Below are 18,674 nucleotides of genomic sequence, written 5' to 3' on the forward strand. Positions count from 1 at the left end.
AATTTGGCCTCAACTCCACTGAATAAATTGCGAATTCATGTCAGTGCTACTACCTGCTAAACTTCTTTTGAGTCCTTTTTATGCTATACTTTTCATTGCCATCCTTTATCACAGACACCTATCGTTGAATATCTAGAAAACTACATTTTTAAACTGCTTTATCTGTATGTATGTGGTTTTTGTTGTTTTTTTCTTCTCAAGATAGTCTTTCTCTACATGTAGTCAGAGTCCTTCTGAAAAACAAAGTTTATTTATTTAAAAACATGAATCAGTTCATGTCACTGTTCTGCTGAAGCACTTCAATCCTAGCTTTCAAGTGTATCTGGAAAGATCCCTGAGGAGGTAAGCTGCTCTTTACTTCTGTTCAGCCACATCACAGGCACTACTTTTGCCTCTCCCCATTTCTCCTGACCAAATCAATCTGTAATTTGTTTTAGTATGTCACTTCTGCTGAAGATTCTTCCACGTTGAAGCACATAGGTTAGGTTAACTATAGCACCCATACTCGTCTGCCATGTTTGCTTTTGACCTTCCAGGCCAAGTGTAAAGTTTCTTGAATAATAGAATGAAATGCATCTGGGAAGAATGTAAATTTTTAAAATAGCAATAATAGCAATAAAAATAAAATAATTTTAATAGTATGTATCTGCTCCCTGTGCACATATTATTTCCTCTTCTTGGCATGTTCTTTTCCTCTAATATACTTGACTGACCCTTTATCCTCAAGTCTTCAGCTTAAATGCCATTTCTTCAGAGCCCTTCCCTGGATCAGAAACCTAAAATCCATTACACGGTATTTTTAGAGAGTATCACAGAGCACACAGCATATCGTTTGTAATATACATGTATTGCCTTGAATATTTGTTTCTTTCTATTTCTCCCACTATAGAGTCCCTAAGAGCAGGAAGGTGATGATTCCATTTATTTTCTCTCTGCTCTTCCTAGCAAAGTGCTGCACAGCATGAAACGGGTGCTCAGCAAACATCTGTGTAGTGAATGGCAGATACTAAGAGTTTGTTTGTTTTTATTTTGGTTTATTTGGCACTTGTTTTCATTTTATGTCTTGTCTTAGCAATAATAAATTTTTCTAACAATATGACAATTCACAATTGTTTATACTGTTTCTGGTTTATGAAAGCAACAACCTGAAAAACATTGCTGGGGAAATATGTTTTGATATCAATAGGATAAATGCAAAAAATTTGGGGTCTATTTAATTGGACATTGAAATCAAAGAAGTAACTTTTAAATTTGCATTTTATAAGTAGAATGCTGTTTGAAAATGAAATATATTTCTTATTTTTGAGACTTTGATATGACAGCACTCATATGTCACTCAGGGTCATTTTATCTTAATATCAAAGACAAACTGATTCTGGGTTATTCTTTTGTTGTCACTGTGATTGTGAATTAAAAAGCACGAGTGGACATTGAGGCTTTAAATTGCCTGAGCACTATTAGAAAACTGTAAATGTTCCTGCTTATTTATGTAAAATAAAGATTACCTCAGACCTGTAAGCTAAATTTATTAGCATTTCAATGAAAACCAGTATGCAAGGTGAGTAATGTCTCCTTCTAAGAGCTTAGCAGATAGTACATATTCCTTGGATAATGATAAGTGTAACATCTCTAAGGCCACCTTCAAGGAGAACAGTGCAAGAAAAAGTAGTTATGTCTGGCAGTTAACAAATGAATAATTTACTTATAATAATTTGGGGATTGTAGTCACACGGAATTTTTTTTTAAAGAACAGTAACTCTTATACACATGTGTCATGAGAAATAAGTTTTATAAAATCAGTTTTAATATTGTTCCTACAGAAGTACAAATAGGATTCAACAGTAGAAATGAATTAAAAATGTTCATCTATTATTAATACTGAATGTATAAACCCTATTAAGAAAAGAGCAGAAATAGTTTAGTAAGACACTATCGTAAAGATATAGATGTGTCAATAACTCTCAAATGATTGGTATATTCATCCATGCTTTATTAAAAATGCATGGCTATTTAATTCCTGAGAAACTTAAACATGAACTCTGCATTCCAGAAAAGGAGGTGAGTCATTTAATAATAGATTTTAGTTTATTTATTTAAATATAATTTGTCAGTGACACTTTTGTAGCAAAGTCTTTGTCACTGAAACTGGAAATCTGGCTAAGAATTTATTAAAAATGTATTGCTATTTCTTCTTAGAGGAATGTTTACATGATATGCATTTTATAATACTAGAGACTAACAGAAAGCTAAAGCAGAGATACGGCCTGTGAAGTGCTATTGTGTAAATAGACTCAAACTTTCCTTTTGCACCATAGCAGCTTTCATTTGTAAAGGATCACTTTTCACATTTATTCAATTTTAAGGGATTTTAACCCTAAAAATATTGAGTTAATGTCCAGTAATGCTCATTGAATTATAAATGAGTCAATAGAGGATGGAAATTAAGGGGTGGGATTCTAGTGATCTAACTTCACACAAAATTTGATATATAGAAACAGCAATAGCAAAACAAGAGAAATTATTAAGTAAAATAATAAGCAAACACTGGGAAAGAGGTGAAGCGATAGGAAAAAACTAGAATTTTTGTGGTGAAACCACACCATGTCTTTATCAGATTTTCCTTCATTTAAAAGATAATTTGGGCAGATTCTTCTTCCCCATTACACAGAGATTTGTGTAGTAATTTATTGCAATTGCACAGAATATTTGGCCAAATATTTAGTGTTTTTTTCTTTATATTACTGTCCTTAAATTTATTATATAAGAATAAAATAATTTTAGTTATTTAAAGCCATATATTATAAGTTACTAAGCTATTTTTCTATCTTGAATTATTGCTTAAATATCAATTATTATCATTATTTTTATTTTTGAGATAGGGTCTTGCTCTGTCACCCAGGCTGGAGTGTAGTGTCATGATCAGGGCTCACTGTAGCCTCAACCTCGTAGGCTCAATTGATCCTCCCACTTTGGCCCTCAGAGTAGCTGGGACTACAGGTGTGCACCATCTCACCTGGCTAATTTTTAAATTATTTGTACAGACAAATATTTTTTAAATACTATTAAAAGCCTATGATATTTTACGCTTTTTAAAGCACTTGGCATACAATGATGATGACATAAAAATGAGAATTATTTTGCTACAGCTTACACTGTAAGAAGAGAAAGAAATTAAACACATATCAAATGAAAAATAATAACAAACTTGCAATTTATCTAAGGAAAATATAAATAATATGAAAATTACAACAGGGATATGAAATTTGGATTGAGGCTCTTGGAATGCATGATTGAGAGATTTGTATATAATGTGAGATCTGAAGGATAAATAGAAAGTTATCAGAAAAGATCAGGGAAGGATATTGCAGTTTGAAGAAGCATCATATGTTTTCATCTCAGAGGAAAGAAAAAACGTTTAATGGATTAAATCACCTGAAAGTAAGCTAGTAAGATAACATGGATGTAAATTAATGAGTGACATAAGACTGACACAGGAAGAGACTACAAAATTTCCAGATCATGACAGAACTTGTAGATAACGTGTGGAAATTTGTATTTTGTACTAAGATCAAATAATTTTAAGAAGGAAAATGATTTGAATTTACTTCCACTTTGTGAGTATAACTTAACTTCAGGAGAATGGAATAATAGGTGGTGTGTTAAGAGTGAAGAGACAAATAAGAGGCATTACAGGCAAGATATAATTGTAGATTAAATTAGAGAAATCAATTGCAATGGAGAAAATTGGACGAATTTGAGATACATTTTAATGTTAAATCAATATAACTTGATAATTCACAGGTGCTTAATGAAGAGAGAAGAGCCAAAGGAGCCTGTACTTTATTTTCAATAACAGCTGGAAGGTATCACCACATATTTATATTGGGAAGTTGAAAGAAGAGAAAATTGTTAAGAAAAATCATACATTGCAGTTGTGATATATTTTGTCTGAGGTCCATTGATACATCCATGTGGAAAAATACCAAATGTTTGATTGGCAACAGGACTAGAGCTCAGAAGAGTTTTGGACTCAATGTATATTGTTAAGTGATGGTCAGAGTTCATATGTATTTTAACATATGGGAAAGATACCATAACTTACAGATGAGAGAGAAAGAGAGAGGAGAAAGAGAGAGAGAAAGAGAGAGCCTAAAACGGGGATTGGCAAACTACAACTTGCTGGCCAAATCTGGGTGCTGTCTGTTTTTGTAAATGCAGTTTTATTGGAACACAACCATGCCATTAATTTCTATAATATATGCCGCTATTTTTGTTATAAAGACCAAATTGAGTAGTTTCCTCAGAAACTATGTAGCCTGCAAAGCCTAAAATAATTACTATCTGGACTGTTTAATTTTACTGAGCCTAAAATAAATACTTGAAGAATTTTGATACTGAATGTTTAGGTAGAGGAATATTAGATTAAAAGATAGGATAGAAGAGGAGAGGGAGAAAGAGAAAGAGGAAAAGAGGAAGAGAGGGAGCAGCTGCCTGACTTAAGATACACAGGACAGGCGTGCTGGGGAGGACAATGGCAAACCCCCATCACTCTTGGATGTTGGGAATCTTGGCTTTGTTCCAACCCAGTTTCCCTTTATGAAGGTCTAGCTGTCACATGGGGCGAGAAGGAGGTCCGGGAGAAACTGAGGGTATCTGGCCGAGGATACACCTCAAAGTTTTCCAAAGATCCCTGGATGAACTTTAGTCCCTGACTGCCCACTAGGGTGTCGGTACTAGGACCTCCAGTCTTTCCTATTGTTCTTTCTTTCTTATTTTCATGTCTATCATGGTTCCTATCTCTTATTTATATACAATGTTAAATGTATATAATGTTGTTGTAAACTACAGAAATATTACTGGGTAGAATGAGCATTTGGCTTAGTCATCAGGAGTGTAAATGAGAACAATGTGGTATCTGTCTACTCTTAGAATCAAGGAGAATACAACAATTGAGTTTTCCTTCCCCTGTTGGAGGAACCCACGTGCATAGGGAAAGAGGCTTTTTTCCCTAAGCACCTTCCCCTCCCCTGCACTTAAGTTGTCCTTTTGGGAGGCACGTTGTTAGGCCAGATCCCCAATTCCAGAGACTCCCTTTCTCTCCCTTGGTTGAGGAGGACCTGGTCCCACAGCTTTGCCTGCTTGTGAAAGGGAAGCAATGGAAGGGCTGCCCTACTCGTTCCTGGCTGCAATTTGATGAGGGCCACCTGGGACTAATTCAATAGGTTCATACACCTTCCTGAGACACCTTTTTTCCTAAGCTTCAGTTTGAGGCCCTAGAGAGGAAAACTAGATCTGAGGGATACAAAGGCAAAAGACAGCATAAGTCTAGGAGGACAGCACAGGTGAGTATGACTAATTCCTGCTGATTAGGCTCTTCTGCTTCATGGAGGGAGGTCATGCTCACATTCATGGCTTAGATACAGTCTAGATAACTTAAAGGTTATTGACAGTGGAAGGCTTAGGCACAGCTCAGGTGAGTGTGAATATTCCTGCCACCTATGACTTCCTGCTTCATGGGTGAAGGCCACACTTGCACCCATGGTTGGTACCTTCACAGATCACTAGGACTCAGGAATATAAGGTTGGAAACAAAAAAAAAAAAGGATACCTTTTTTCTCTTCCTTATGTACCCCAGGTATTCACTGGAAAGATAAAATAACAAAAGGATGTCTTTTTCCTTCTTTCCAGTTGAGTGACCAACCATCTTCAACCTGACTCCTCTCGAGCACATCCTGAATCACTGGGACCCCTTTGACTCTCAGACTAGAAAGAGAGAGGAAAAAAACCTTTTTCCTCCTCTGTCCTCTTTTCCAGATGGGTAACCAACATTCTTCAGCCTGTACTACTCTAGAGTGTATCCTGAATCACTGTGACTACTTTGACCCTCAGACTCTGAAGAAAAAGTGCCTCAGATTCCTTTGCACAAAGGTGTGGCCGAATTGTGTTATGCAGGAAGGTGAAGCTTAACCTCAGGAAGGAAGCATTTTTTTTAATACCATTCTGTAGCTGTACCTTTTCTGGAAATGTAAGGGCAAGTGGCCTAAGGCCTCATTTGTGCAAGCCTTCTTTGTCTTGCAGGGTAGTCTAGAGTTTTGCCAACATTATAGAATTGATTCAGTCCTTCTAATATCCACCTCAGGAGAGGCTGCAAGGGGCAATCTCAGGGAATTAGGGAAGCAAACCCCAGAGGTACCTCCAGTTAAGGAATCAACTGCTTCTACTCCTCTCTATCCAGGTTTTCTTCCAAGTTTGCCTCATCCTAAAAACTCATATTTTAGGCAGGTCCAAGTGTCACTCCTGCCCCTACAACAGATGTCTGGTAATATGGTCCCATTAAGGTCCAAGTCCCCTTTTCTCTACAGGTCTTAAGGAAAATTAAGGGGGATCTTGTCAGAATTGACTGAGGAATAAACATAAATCCAAACAGACTCATAGTAATGTGCTCAATTCCAATAAAACTGAGAAAGTCGTTGAGGAACTAACCCTCTCCCCAAAATGGATATGCCCCTCCTTTCTCCACAAATGAATAAATGTAGACATGTTTCTTTGGATACCTTAGTTTTGGGCAAGCATTGTAAAAATATATTTTCCTTAAATTAAATGTTCAACAAACCCACTTCTATTCAAAATATCACTAACAGTTGGGTGCCTGACAAAAATGATTTGTGGTGGAATACTTGTTTAAAGTATTAACAGATGTTTTATTTTCCCTGTAATCTAATTTGCTGTCATATTGGGGATTGCTGTTTGCTACCTTGTATCCACTCTGCACTTCTTCCTTGAGACAGACCCTTATAATACTTGGAACAACAATGGGGCAGCTAGTAGTTTTTGTTTCCTTTTCTCCCTTGCAGCAGGTATGACTGAAAGCAACATTGTTGTCTGGTGTAAATACCCAGGGTTTGTCATCTCACACCACGAAGATTAAGGACATGGGCACACACACAAGGAGTGAGTTTAAGAGTGGCGTTACAATCAACAAAAGAAAGAGAAAGGGGAACAGCTCTCTGTCTTGCAAGAGAGAGGGACATTTGAAAGGGAAAAGCTGGCCTGCGGCAGACTGCACCAGATTTTATATGCAGGCTTGAGGAGGAAGTGTCTGATTTACGTAGGGCCCACAGATTGTTTGGACCAGGTGTGACATTTATATAGTGTGAGGGGAAGACTGGCTACCCCACCCTAATCTTATTATGTAAATGGTTTTCCATTTGGCCAAATCCATGTTTTCTGCTTCTTACTGTACACATGGCTGGCAAAGAGAAGAGAAGATGGAGCTGCAGTTTTGAACGTGCCTAGTCCCAGGTAGCCTTTTCCTATTGGCACAACTGCCGGCATTCATCTGTGCAAGCTTCCAGCTTGCTATGTCTGTAGCTCGATTTTACAGACTGCTCTTTGTTAGAAAACACAATTTGGGGCCTGCTTTTCTTTAAAAGGAAATCTTACTGAGGAAACCATTCATTAAAAGGAAAACTTACCCTCAATTCCGCCTAAAATGTTTTAATTTTTTCTTAACTCTTATATCATGACCATGTAACAGTTCAACAGTTTAGGCCACTAAGCTAGAAGGGAAAGAGTATAAAAGCTAGACTTCCAGGAAGGCTGTTCTAAGGGTGATGACTCAGAGGTTACTGCTATGTTTTTTGTTTTTTCTTCCTCTACTTCCTGCTTCTCAGAACTAGGGCATGATGTCTGCAGCTCCAAAAGCTATTTTGGACTGTGAGGTGACTGTGAGTCTGGAAGCCACACCTTAAAATGTAGCACCAAGATGAAAGACCCTAAAGCTGCATATAAGACCTAGACTACAAACTAGAGAGCTTCTTCCATGTGAGAGAGAAATAAGCTTAGGTTTGTTTCAGCCAGTTTTACCTTTGTTTTCTGTCATGAGCCACAAAATGTGATCCCACTTGTTACCCCCCATTCACTCTCTCAGTGCTCTGGACCCATTAATAGCATTCTACACTCACAGTCCAACAGTGGGGCAAGGCTACGACACCACTTTAAATTCAAAAATAATGAAATATTTCTGTGCTGCTTGGGTATATAGTTTTTAAAAACACTTTCAAAATATACTCTTGAAATCAAATAGTTGTAAAACAAATTGAGTCTTCAAATTCTAGTTTTTGATTATCAGAATCCAAAGTCCCAAAGCACATTCTGGGGAGAAAGTTTTGCTACAGAGAATAGGCATCAAAAGATCTTTGGCCATCTGGGCAGTAGTCCCCCACTTGCAGGACACGGTGAGATCCTGTGAGCTAGAGGGAGGAAGAGAGTCAGGGAAAGAGTTGGAGTGTTGGATGTGGACAGAGGCTCTTGAGAGGGGCGTGGGCCTTTTCTCTCCAGCCCAGAGTGGGTTGAACTGGGAGGGAAAAGACAGGGCAAAGTAAAGCAGAACAATGGGTCGTGAGCTAGAATCCTGCCATCTGTGAGTAAAGAGTGGAGGTAAATGGATTTGGGGGGCATGTTGGAAAAGGGGCCTGAAGCAGACAGGGGGTCCCCATGCACCTGAGGGCAAGAGGGTCATCTAAGTACTTCTGGAAAGACTCCAGTCATCTGGAAGAAGATCAGAGGACACAGTGTGACATGAATAGAAGCAGAAAGATCTCTCAGCAGTGGATCTAGATGGCCAATGTCTTCCTAGGACAGGAAGAGCCTCCTGATGCCTGCATCTTGGCAAGCCCTTCCAAGAATGTGGATGACCCCCCCCCGCCCCCCTGCCAAAGAAAAAGGAGCACAGGAGCACTGAGCTAGCAGTGAAGTCGTGAATTGGCCAAGTGTATCATAAACTATGATCAAATCATGAAATGAGTGAAGGTGATCTTGAAATGACTAGAAAATCATTTCCCACACTGCTATGCAAGGTGGGCCACCTGTATGGCAGACGTGGCCCTCTGGCTCTCACGTGGAAGGAGCAGAGCCCAGGCCAGGAATCCGAAAACCAACTTAGAGGGCAGGGCCAAAGGAAGGAGTCTGGTATGAACTGAGGCTGGGCACACAGGCAGGCCACACACAGCCCACGTCAAGCCAAAAGAGAAAGGCTGGAATGAGGAAAACACCTGCAGAACTTAGGCACTTTTCTCATGAGTTCCTACAAATTGATAAGCAGAACATATACATTCCAACAGAAAAACTGTGCAAAAATGATATATTAGCAATTAACAGAAAAAGATTATAATAGTGTCCAATAAATCCACAAAAAGATACTGAACTTTATTAGTAGGAGAAAACTCAAATTAGAGCAACAATGAGATAACATTTTTATCCAAGAGACTGGAAAAAAATTACAGCATCCCAACATTTATTTCTCGGGAGACAGTGGGGAAAAGAGGTGCCCTTATCACTGCTTGTTGGAATTGGTGTTGATGCCACCTAATCTGAATACAATTTCTTAGTATCTATTAAAACAGAATATGGCTCCACCCAACAATCCCATTATTGGGTATATACCCAAAGGGATATAAATCAATTATAAAGACACATGCATGAGTATGTTCATTGCAGCACTATTCACAATGGCAAAGACATGAAATCAGCTGAAATACCCATCAATGTATACAGCGTGAAATACTACATAGACATGACAAGAACAAGATCATGTGCTTTGCAGGAGCACAGATGGAGCTGGAGGCCCCTATCCTTAACAAACTAACACAGAAACACAAAACCAAATACCACAATGCTGTCACTGACAAGTGGGAGTTAAACAGTGAACACACATGGACACATAGAGGGGAACAACACACGGTGGATCCTAATTTAACTTAAATATTAAATTAAGAGTAAATAAATAAAATAAAATATGGCCATACCTATTAGTGTAGGAATCTCACTTTGAGACTTTATTTCACAAAGTTTTTTTTACAAAAAAGGCCAGGTGTGGTGGTTCACACCTATAATCCCAGCACTTCAGGAGGCCAAGGTGGGCAGATGGCTTGAGCTCACAAGTTCAAGAGCAGCCTGCACAACATAACAAAACCTCAATTGACTGGGTGTGTTGACTCATGCCTGTAATTCCAGCACTTTAGGAGGCTGAGGTGGGCGGATCAGTTAAGGTCAGGAATTTGAGACCAGTCTGGCCAACATGTTGAAACTCCGTCTCTACTAAAAATACAAAATTAGTCAGGCATGGTAGCACAGGACTCTGGTCCCAGCTACTTGGGAGGCTGAGGAACAAGAATCACTTCAACCCGGGGAGCAGAGGTTTCAGTGAGCTGAAGCCACTGCACTCCAGCCTGGGTGAAAGATTGAAACTCTGTTTCAAAATAAATACATACATATATAAACCAAGAGAAATGACCAAGGGGTCTTGGTGCCTGCCTGTAGTCCCAGCTACTTAGCAGGATGATGTGGGAAGACCGCCTGAGCTCAGGAGATACAGGCTGCAGTGACCTGTGATTGCACCACTGCACTCCAGCCTGGGTAACTGAATGAGACCCTGTCTTACTCCATGTACAAATGTTTAATGAAGCATTTTGATGGTAGAAACATCCTGGAAGCAACCTATCAGCAGACCATCACCTGCACAACCTAAAGCTTGTGCATCTTTCAGACAGATATACAGCAAGAATAGTGGCACATGTGTGTAGGATGCCTGTGAGGGTCCTTTCTGGCTTATGGATGACAGACACCAAGAAGCAGCTCCCACTGCACTGTGTTCATTGGGACCCATGCCATGCTTCAATATGGAGTCGCCTATGCCTTTTCTTGGAGAGGCATGGGCTCCACAGAGGTGTTGGTCCTGACCACACCTGCATTACCTGCCTGGACCCTTCAGTCACTTCAGCATGACCCCTGGCAGATGGCATGCCAGGTGTTTGTAAAATCAAGGCACAAACGATGCTCTTAATGCACACTTTTGTTTGTATAGACTTGTGTGATTCTGGGGAAGATACAATAGGAATACAGAACAGAGACATGAGACATTATATTTCCACCTTTTTTGTAGTTTTAGTAAACACATTTTATGTTTGTAATTTGCGAACTTTTAGTAAAAGAACTATAGTATAAAATAAGTCTAACAGAAGGGTTTATTTAAAAGGATAGAATACACAAGAAAAAAATCTTTGATGTAAAAAGTTATCTTTATTTTACTTGGATATTTACAAATGAATGAAAATCAGCTAATAAAAGCATACTTAATAAAATACAAAATCCAATTCATAATACACCTTTTATCAAACTCTGAAAAGGTGGGAACTACCTCAACGTAAACATCTATGAGAAATTTACAGCAAACATCTTGGTTAATGGTGAAACATTTAAAATATTCCCATTAAGGCAAGGAGGAAGCCAAGGACACTGCCATCAAATTACTGATTCCTTATTTAGCATTTTCAGTGAGTCACACACTCTCCTTGTTTCTGTTAACCCCCCTCCCCCCCACACACACCTTTTGTTTGATTCATCAAATGTTCTTTGATCCCCTTTTTCCTCCATCTGTTTGAAATTTTACATTCTATTCCAATTCATGTAGTGGTTCCCAATGAGTACCTACATTGAGACTTAAAAATGTGTCAGAGTCTACAGTTTCATTGCTCTTATATTCAGCCACTATATCATTTCCAGGCTCTAGATAAGAACTTCAGTAACTTCTAGCTCCTTCTGAATTTTCTCATGCCCCACATATCTATGTCAAAGTCTTCTGGAATTTTACTTCCAGGTCATCCAAGTTTCTTCCAGAATCATACTTACCTAGACTTAATAATACTGTTTCCTAATTTCCTTGCTTACTGACTCTTGTTGCATCCCACTTCTTCCAGGATGTCTGGTTTGGCTTTTTCCTGGCTAAAACACATGACGTGTACTTTCACTGTGCATAACAGGTCCATTCAAATCACCTATTACAGATAGCAGCTTGTACATTATAAGCTGTGTACTCTCAGTTCAGGGAAGGCTCAGACTTCAGGTCCAGTGTGAGTAGGATTCTGCCTTTTTCTGTATGCCATTTCTCCCTTCATGTGGTCTTGCCCTTGAGCTGACACCGCCTGCCGCCTTCTCTCCCTTACAATTTCTTTGATTGCTCATAGAACACTAGATTCAGAGTGATTTTCCTCTCGAAGCTGTGACGATATTGCACCATTGCTTTCCATAGTCATCCATGCTGCCAGGCAAAGTCTAACGTCACCCTAATTCTGCTTTCCTTGTAGGTCTCAGCTCTCAGGCAGCTTTTGGAATGTGCTCTTCACCATACTTCATACTCTCAGTGGGTGTTCTTCTCGTATCCTGCTCAGGATTCGTATATTTCTTCCACAGGGAGAAATCATTAGCCATAATTTCCTTGTATTTTGCTGTCATACAAATGTTCTGGCTCTGCCAGGAGAGCTCCATGTTAGATGACCTCTGATCCTCAGGATGACTGTTCTGTCATGCTCTCCATCTCTCTCTTGCCTAAAAATCCAATTTTTACTGATTTGTTCCTCAGTCCTATCTATTCTGTGATACAGACCATCAACATAACTTTGGATTCCAACAACCTTGTTTTTCATTCCAAGTATCTCTAATTGGCATAATATAAGCACAGTAAGATGAGGGGAGCTGCTGGCCCGTTTTACCAAGCATTGAGGAACTCCATGCATGTGTAACTTTGACAGAAGGTACAAAGCAGGGACAAGAGGGGCATTGGAAGCAGGTGGACTACTGTCAGGATCCTGGGAGGAGGGTGTGGAGGCTCCATCCTGACAACACAAGGTGAGGGCTCTGGTTGGGATGGGATGGGAGGAGTGGAGCAGAAATGGGGCTGGAGTTTGGGGCTGGGGTAAATGTCCAGGTGGAAGAAAGGGAGGCTGAGAACAATGTGGGTGACAGATAGATGTCAGTATGCAATGTTGGCGACAAACACTGAGATCCCTTGAACAGAGGTTCCATTGGCGGTTTGAATGACCTGTAAAACATCTGAGCCACCCAGAGCCCTAAACCCGATGCAGAGAGAGATGGTCAACATGGGCTCCTGGGCATTAGCTTCAGGACCAGAGGCAGGGGGGGGCTCCTGATGCCCCACCTCAGGATGGGCCACATCAGGGCCAGGGCCTTCCTGCACAGTTCCAGGAACAGGGGCTGTTTCAGGAAAAGAGAAGGCTGAGGTCTGCCTGATTTCTGGTTCCCCCTGGTGGCCTGGCTCTCCATGGTGGTGCAGTTGGATGTGCATGTCTGGTCCCAGCAAGCGTTCTGCCCATTGTCTCTGGCCAGCATTCCTGCGGGGCCCACGCCCTCTGCCACGGCCTCGCCCTCGCCCTGCCCGCTGGCTTCCTCCCCGCCGCCTGCCTCTCTCTGCAGGAGGAGCGGACTCTGTGCGTGCTGGGGGCTCCCGTCTCAAGGGTTTCACATAAGCAATGGGTTTTGCGGGTTGGACTGGCTCTGCCTGGCTCTCCGTGGACTGGACTTCCACGGAGTCTTCAGAGTCCACAACAGAGCAGCCTGGCTCTGTAGGACGCCCACCTGAGGCAAAAAGAGAAGCAGAGTGTGAGGAGACTGAGCATGGGCTGCCCAGGAAGCCTTAGGGGAAGGGAGATGAGGTGAGGGGTTGAGGGAGGGCCCGTGGGAACACTGGCGAACAGAATGAGGGTCAGCAGAGGCCTGCAAGGTGAACCCTCAGGAGTTCTGTCTGCCCAGGGGCCTACAGCGCTTTCCATGAACTTTCCATTGCAAGTCCTTGCAACAACCTTGTCAGTCAAATATTATGATCTCCATTTTGCTAATGAAGAAATGAGTCTACAGTTCCCTAGAGAGATCGAATTGGAATAAAAATGGCATGTTTCCTGCCCTCACTGAGGTTCAACTTCAGTAGGAGAGACAAACAGAACACCACAAAATGAATGATGCTAATGAGCGACCAGTTAGGAGGTGAAAGGTGTCACAAGGGAGGTGGGTCTGGATCCAGAATGCCTGGACTGTATTCCCGGGCAGCTTAATTTGCCTGGGCATTGGTTCCCCTTTTCATAAACTGGTATAATAACATGCCAACCCTTAGATCCTTACAAGAACTGAGTTACTATAAGCGAAATGTTTACATTAGTATCTAGTTCAAGCAAGCATCTTAACATGTATTGGGAAGGAGATGATCAAAAAGTCTTGCTGGAGGAGATGACATAAGCTGGGTCATCAAGGATGATGGGTGGGCTTAGCAAGGCAAAGGCAGGAGAGGATTAGCAGGGATAGCCGGGAGGGAGAGGATTACAGGTGACAGAGGGGCATGGGGTAGTTGCATGGCTCCCAGGAGGAAAAAAGCCTATAGTTGCTATAGGATAGCTTAGCCGGGAGGGGAGGTGTTTAGGTAGATACAACATTGAGCAATGGAACAGAATGGGAAGCCTAGGAGTAGACAAATTTCTATAGAAATTTTATCAGTGAAAGAGCAGGCATTTAAGATCATGTAAAGATTCTTCCCTGAGAAACTTGCTTAGGAAGAGTCCCACGAAACTCACATCTGGTGTTGCCCTTTTTTTTTTTTTTTTTTTTTTTTTTTTTGAGATGGAGTCTTACTCTGTTGCCTAGGCTGGAGTGCAGTGGCCCCATCTCGGCTCACTGCAACTTCTGTCACCTGGGTTCAGGTGATTCTTCTGCCTCAGCCTCCCAAATAGCTGAGATTACAGGCACCTACCACCACGCCTGGCTTTTTTTTTTTTTTTTTTTTTTTTAGTAGAGACAGGGTTTTGCCATGTTGGACAGGCTGGTTTTGAACTCCTGACTTCAAGTGATCTGCCCCCCTCGGCCTCCCAAAGTGCTAGGATTACAGGCATGAGCCACCATACCCACCCTCTTGTTGCCCGATTTGAAAGCACAAACATATGAATGCTGTGGAACTCAATCAGCTAGCCCTACCCATGGGCTTGGAGCTGGCATCAGCTTCTTCTTGGGTCCGATTTTATTTAAAACATAAGCAACAATCAGAGATCACCAAACATCAGAGGTAAGGCTCTAACACTAGAGACAGAACAATAACACAGGAAAAGCCAACTGGGAGAAAATAGTTTGTGCCACAAATGAGACTTTCTAAAAATATCTATAATTAATATCCCTAGAGAGATAGAAGGAATTTTACCCATAAATTAATTATAGGATATTTTAAAAAATAAATACTCAGAGAAAATAAGGCTTTTGAAATTAAAATTATGAGAGAAGAAACAAAAATTTCCACGGAAATTTGAGAAAGAAGTTGAGAAGATCTCCCAGAAAAGAAAGCAAAAATCTAAAATGATGGAAAGAAGGATAAAATATAAGAAAATTAGAGACATATTGTCACTGAGACATATCACCATAAAATTTCAAAGTGCTGATGACAGAGAGAAGATTCTAAAAGATTCCAGAGAGAGGGAGAAAAAGAAAAGAAAGGTCACATGGAAAGGGCTAGGATTCAAAATGTCTCAAAAATCAGACATCTGAAAAGCAGCAGTTAAATCTAGAAAATAACAGAAAATGTCCTCGAAATTTCAAGGGAAATGGATTTCGCACCTAAAATTTCATATCCAACCAAAGTTTCACTTAAGAATCAGGGAGGATAGAATGAACATGTTTCAGACAAGCAAGATCTTAAATAATTTCCTTTCAATGGATGCTTTATTGTTTTGCATCTATCAAACTAGACAAGATTAAAAGATTTAGGACACTCAGTGTATGACGGAGAAGAATGTGGCAATAGCCATAAAATTCCAATTCCTACAGAAAAGAACAAGGTGGAAGTACGGATCCATCATAGATGAAGATGTAGTGTGAGGACTTGCTCCAATACAGAGAAACAGTACAACAAGAAAAAAAAAAAAAAAAGACACGAGATTTGGGAAATGGGATACAATTATAAAAAGGGAAAGTAATTTCCCAGATGATGTGGAAGCTGGGAGCTGACTTACAGCGAACAGCCCAGGTTGAAGCAGGCTATGAGAAGGTGAAACAGAGAACACTTGATTGAGTTTGAATTTAAACAATTGGGGAAGAATTGGAGAATGAACTAGTGATAAGTAAGCCCATAGTAACACAAGGTAAGTATTAAGTTCTGGAAAATTCAAGTTATGCAAGTAGTGGAAAGTAATCCTCCTAATATTCTCTCCCTTCCTGGGCTGTGGGGGAGGGACAGAGGGTGTGTGTCCTGGGCTGTGTGTGGCATGGTGCTTGGGTGATTGGTGGTGGCGGTGGCAATGTGTAAACTATAGCTAAATATTCCTCTACCCTAGAGGGAAGACCATAATTAAACTCTAAATGAAAAAAGAAATAGCAGTAGTGTAGGCATGTTATTTAAAGAATGAGAGAGAATGCTCAAAGAATTGGCTACACAGATGGAGGTGGTGTTCCCAAAGGTGTGGGAAACTGAGAAGGAGCAGGAGCTGCTGCATTTCATAGTATGCCACATTTGCCTCTCTAAGTTCTGTAAGTCAGTAAAAACCCAGAAAAAAATTAAAAAGAGGATGGCAGACGTTTGATATACCTTGATTAGGAGCCATGTAGCGCAGTCGCTTTGAACGCCTTGGTTCCTCCATGAGGAATCTGCGGGAGGGGGTGGGGAGAAAAACACGTCAGTAGAGTTAAACCACAGCCTCATTTCCTGAGCGTCAGGCAGCTATGCAGACCCCCACCACACACCCTCCTCCAGGGCCTCCAATGCCCACAGGCCTCCGAGCGCTTGGCTATTTGGGCACCGACCGAGCCCACGGTGCCACCCAAGAGGACCGTGTGAAGGTGGGGATTGGGGTCGGGGGCTGTGGTTGTGGGAGACTTGCATAACTTAATGTGTTTCCGAGGGGACGCTAGTAGCCAGCAGGGATTGGCCTACAGGAGGTTCAATTTATCCCAGTTTCTACGGGCAAAGCTGGGAGTGGGGAGACTAAAGCAGGCCTCCTGGAGGAATGATTCCTCCTCGGGGGAAGAAGGAAGGAAGGTGGGGACAGAGAACGGATTTAGGAAGACAGGGGTAAGAAGGCAGGGTGTGGCTGTGGCCTTTCTAGGGGAATGAGGATTCTGTCCCCAACTGCACCCATCCAAGCCCTATTCACCCCTCAGGGACACCCACACACACACCTGACCTTCCTACAGCTCGCCCCGGAGTTCTTAAAATTAGGAGACTTCGATGAAGAGAGGCCAAAGGAGCTGGAGGTGTCCACAGGTTCACGGCTGTAGCTCTGAACTCGTCCTCCCCTAGTCAGGCAGGCAGGCAGGCAGGCAGGAGGGAGCGCGCAGCAGGTTCTAGCTCGGAGCCCAGCAGAAAGTCGACTGCTCGAGGCCCAGCGCGGTCGCTTTTATATGGCAGTAAGGCAACACGCAAGAGACAGGCGTGGTCAGAGCAGGGCCGGCTGGGGAGGGCCTGGCTGGGCTTGGAATTTACATTGGGCCAGTCCTATGCCTGTCAAATGGGGCCCTGCTGACATGCCGCCATTTACAGACGTTAGTGGTTGATTGATAAATCTAATCATTGAGAAAAAAATGCATAATTACATTTGCCACTAAAAGGGAGGTGTGGTGCCCTGAAACTGGCTAATAGGAAGATGTGATTAGATTAGATCTGAGCATGGTCAAGGAAAGCACCCAAAGTGGGGAAATTTGGGCTGAAATCTGGAATATAAAATTTGAAATTAGTCAACCTGAACCGGGTTGGGAGAAGCAGGGAGAGAGGCAGTGGAGTGAAGAAAGTGTGCTGAGGTCTGGACTGGAAGGGAGCCTGCTCCATACTGGGAATGGAGCAGAGACCAGGGCCAGGTCCAGTGGTGGTGTCAGGTGGAGGCAAGGGCCACGCAGGAGCTGGTCTTGTTCCAAGGCAGCAGAAAACCATGGAACGGTGTCCTGCGGCGAGTTAGCATTTCCAAAACGACCAGCCTGGCTGTGAAGGAGAGCCAACCCCGGGTCCACAGAATAACTCAGGAGAGGCACGAAGGCTGTTGCAGCCCTCGGGGTTGAGCACAAGGTTCTATTAGACTAGGACTGTGGGAGGCATAGGAGGAGAAACTTCCTTGATGGGAGAGAAATTTACAAGAAAATGCGAGACCGAGTGTGGACAGCCCTTGGAGAAGAGACTGCAGTCTTGGTGGCCCGTTCATTCAGACAGAGGTGGACCAAGAACCTGCTCTGAATCGGAAGATAGGGAGCTTGACTTGCGCACATTGGGTTGAAGGAGCTTTTGAGCTGCCAAGTGAGGATGTCAAGTGGCCTTTTGTAAAAACAGTCGAGCTCAGAGAGATGGCGACGGGGCTGGAGATGCGTGTGAGACACACACCACTGGCGTTTATTGCTGTGGGTGCACACACGGGCGGAGGAAGACAGCAGGAAACACACCTGCACGCTGGAGGGGAAACCACGGTGGGTTAGTTGGTTGGTTTGCATGCTTGTTTTTTAGAGAGAGGGGTTCTTGCTCTGTAGCCCAGCCTGGAGTGCAGTGGCGTGATCTTGGCTCACCGCGGCTACTTGGGAGGTGGAGACAGGAGACAGTGATTCTCCTGTCTCAGCCTCCAGAGTAGCTGGACTACAGGTGTGCGCCACCACACCAGGATAATTTTTGTATTTTTTGTAGAGATGAGGTTTAGGTATGTGCCCAGGCTAGTCTGGAACTCCTGAGCTCAAGCGATCCTTCCCGCTCAACCTCACGAGTAGCTGGGACCACAGGCATAAGCCACCATGCCCGGCTAATTATCATTATTTTTGTTTTTATTTTTGGTAGAGTTTAGGTTTTACTATATTGCTCAAGCTAATCTCAAACTCCT

At 42.0% G+C, this 18,674-nt stretch overlaps 1 pseudogene; it reads right to left on the reverse strand.

Moving 5' to 3' along the window:
* Positions 1-12,808: 12,808 nt before the first annotated feature.
* Positions 12,809-16,463, reverse strand: LOC111552014 (annotated as a pseudogene).
* Positions 16,464-18,674: the final 2,211 nt, after the last annotated feature.

Source organism: Piliocolobus tephrosceles, chromosome X, assembly GCF_002776525.5.
Source record: "Piliocolobus tephrosceles isolate RC106 chromosome X, ASM277652v3, whole genome shotgun sequence".
NCBI classification, from domain to species: domain Eukaryota; kingdom Metazoa; phylum Chordata; class Mammalia; order Primates; family Cercopithecidae; genus Piliocolobus; species Piliocolobus tephrosceles.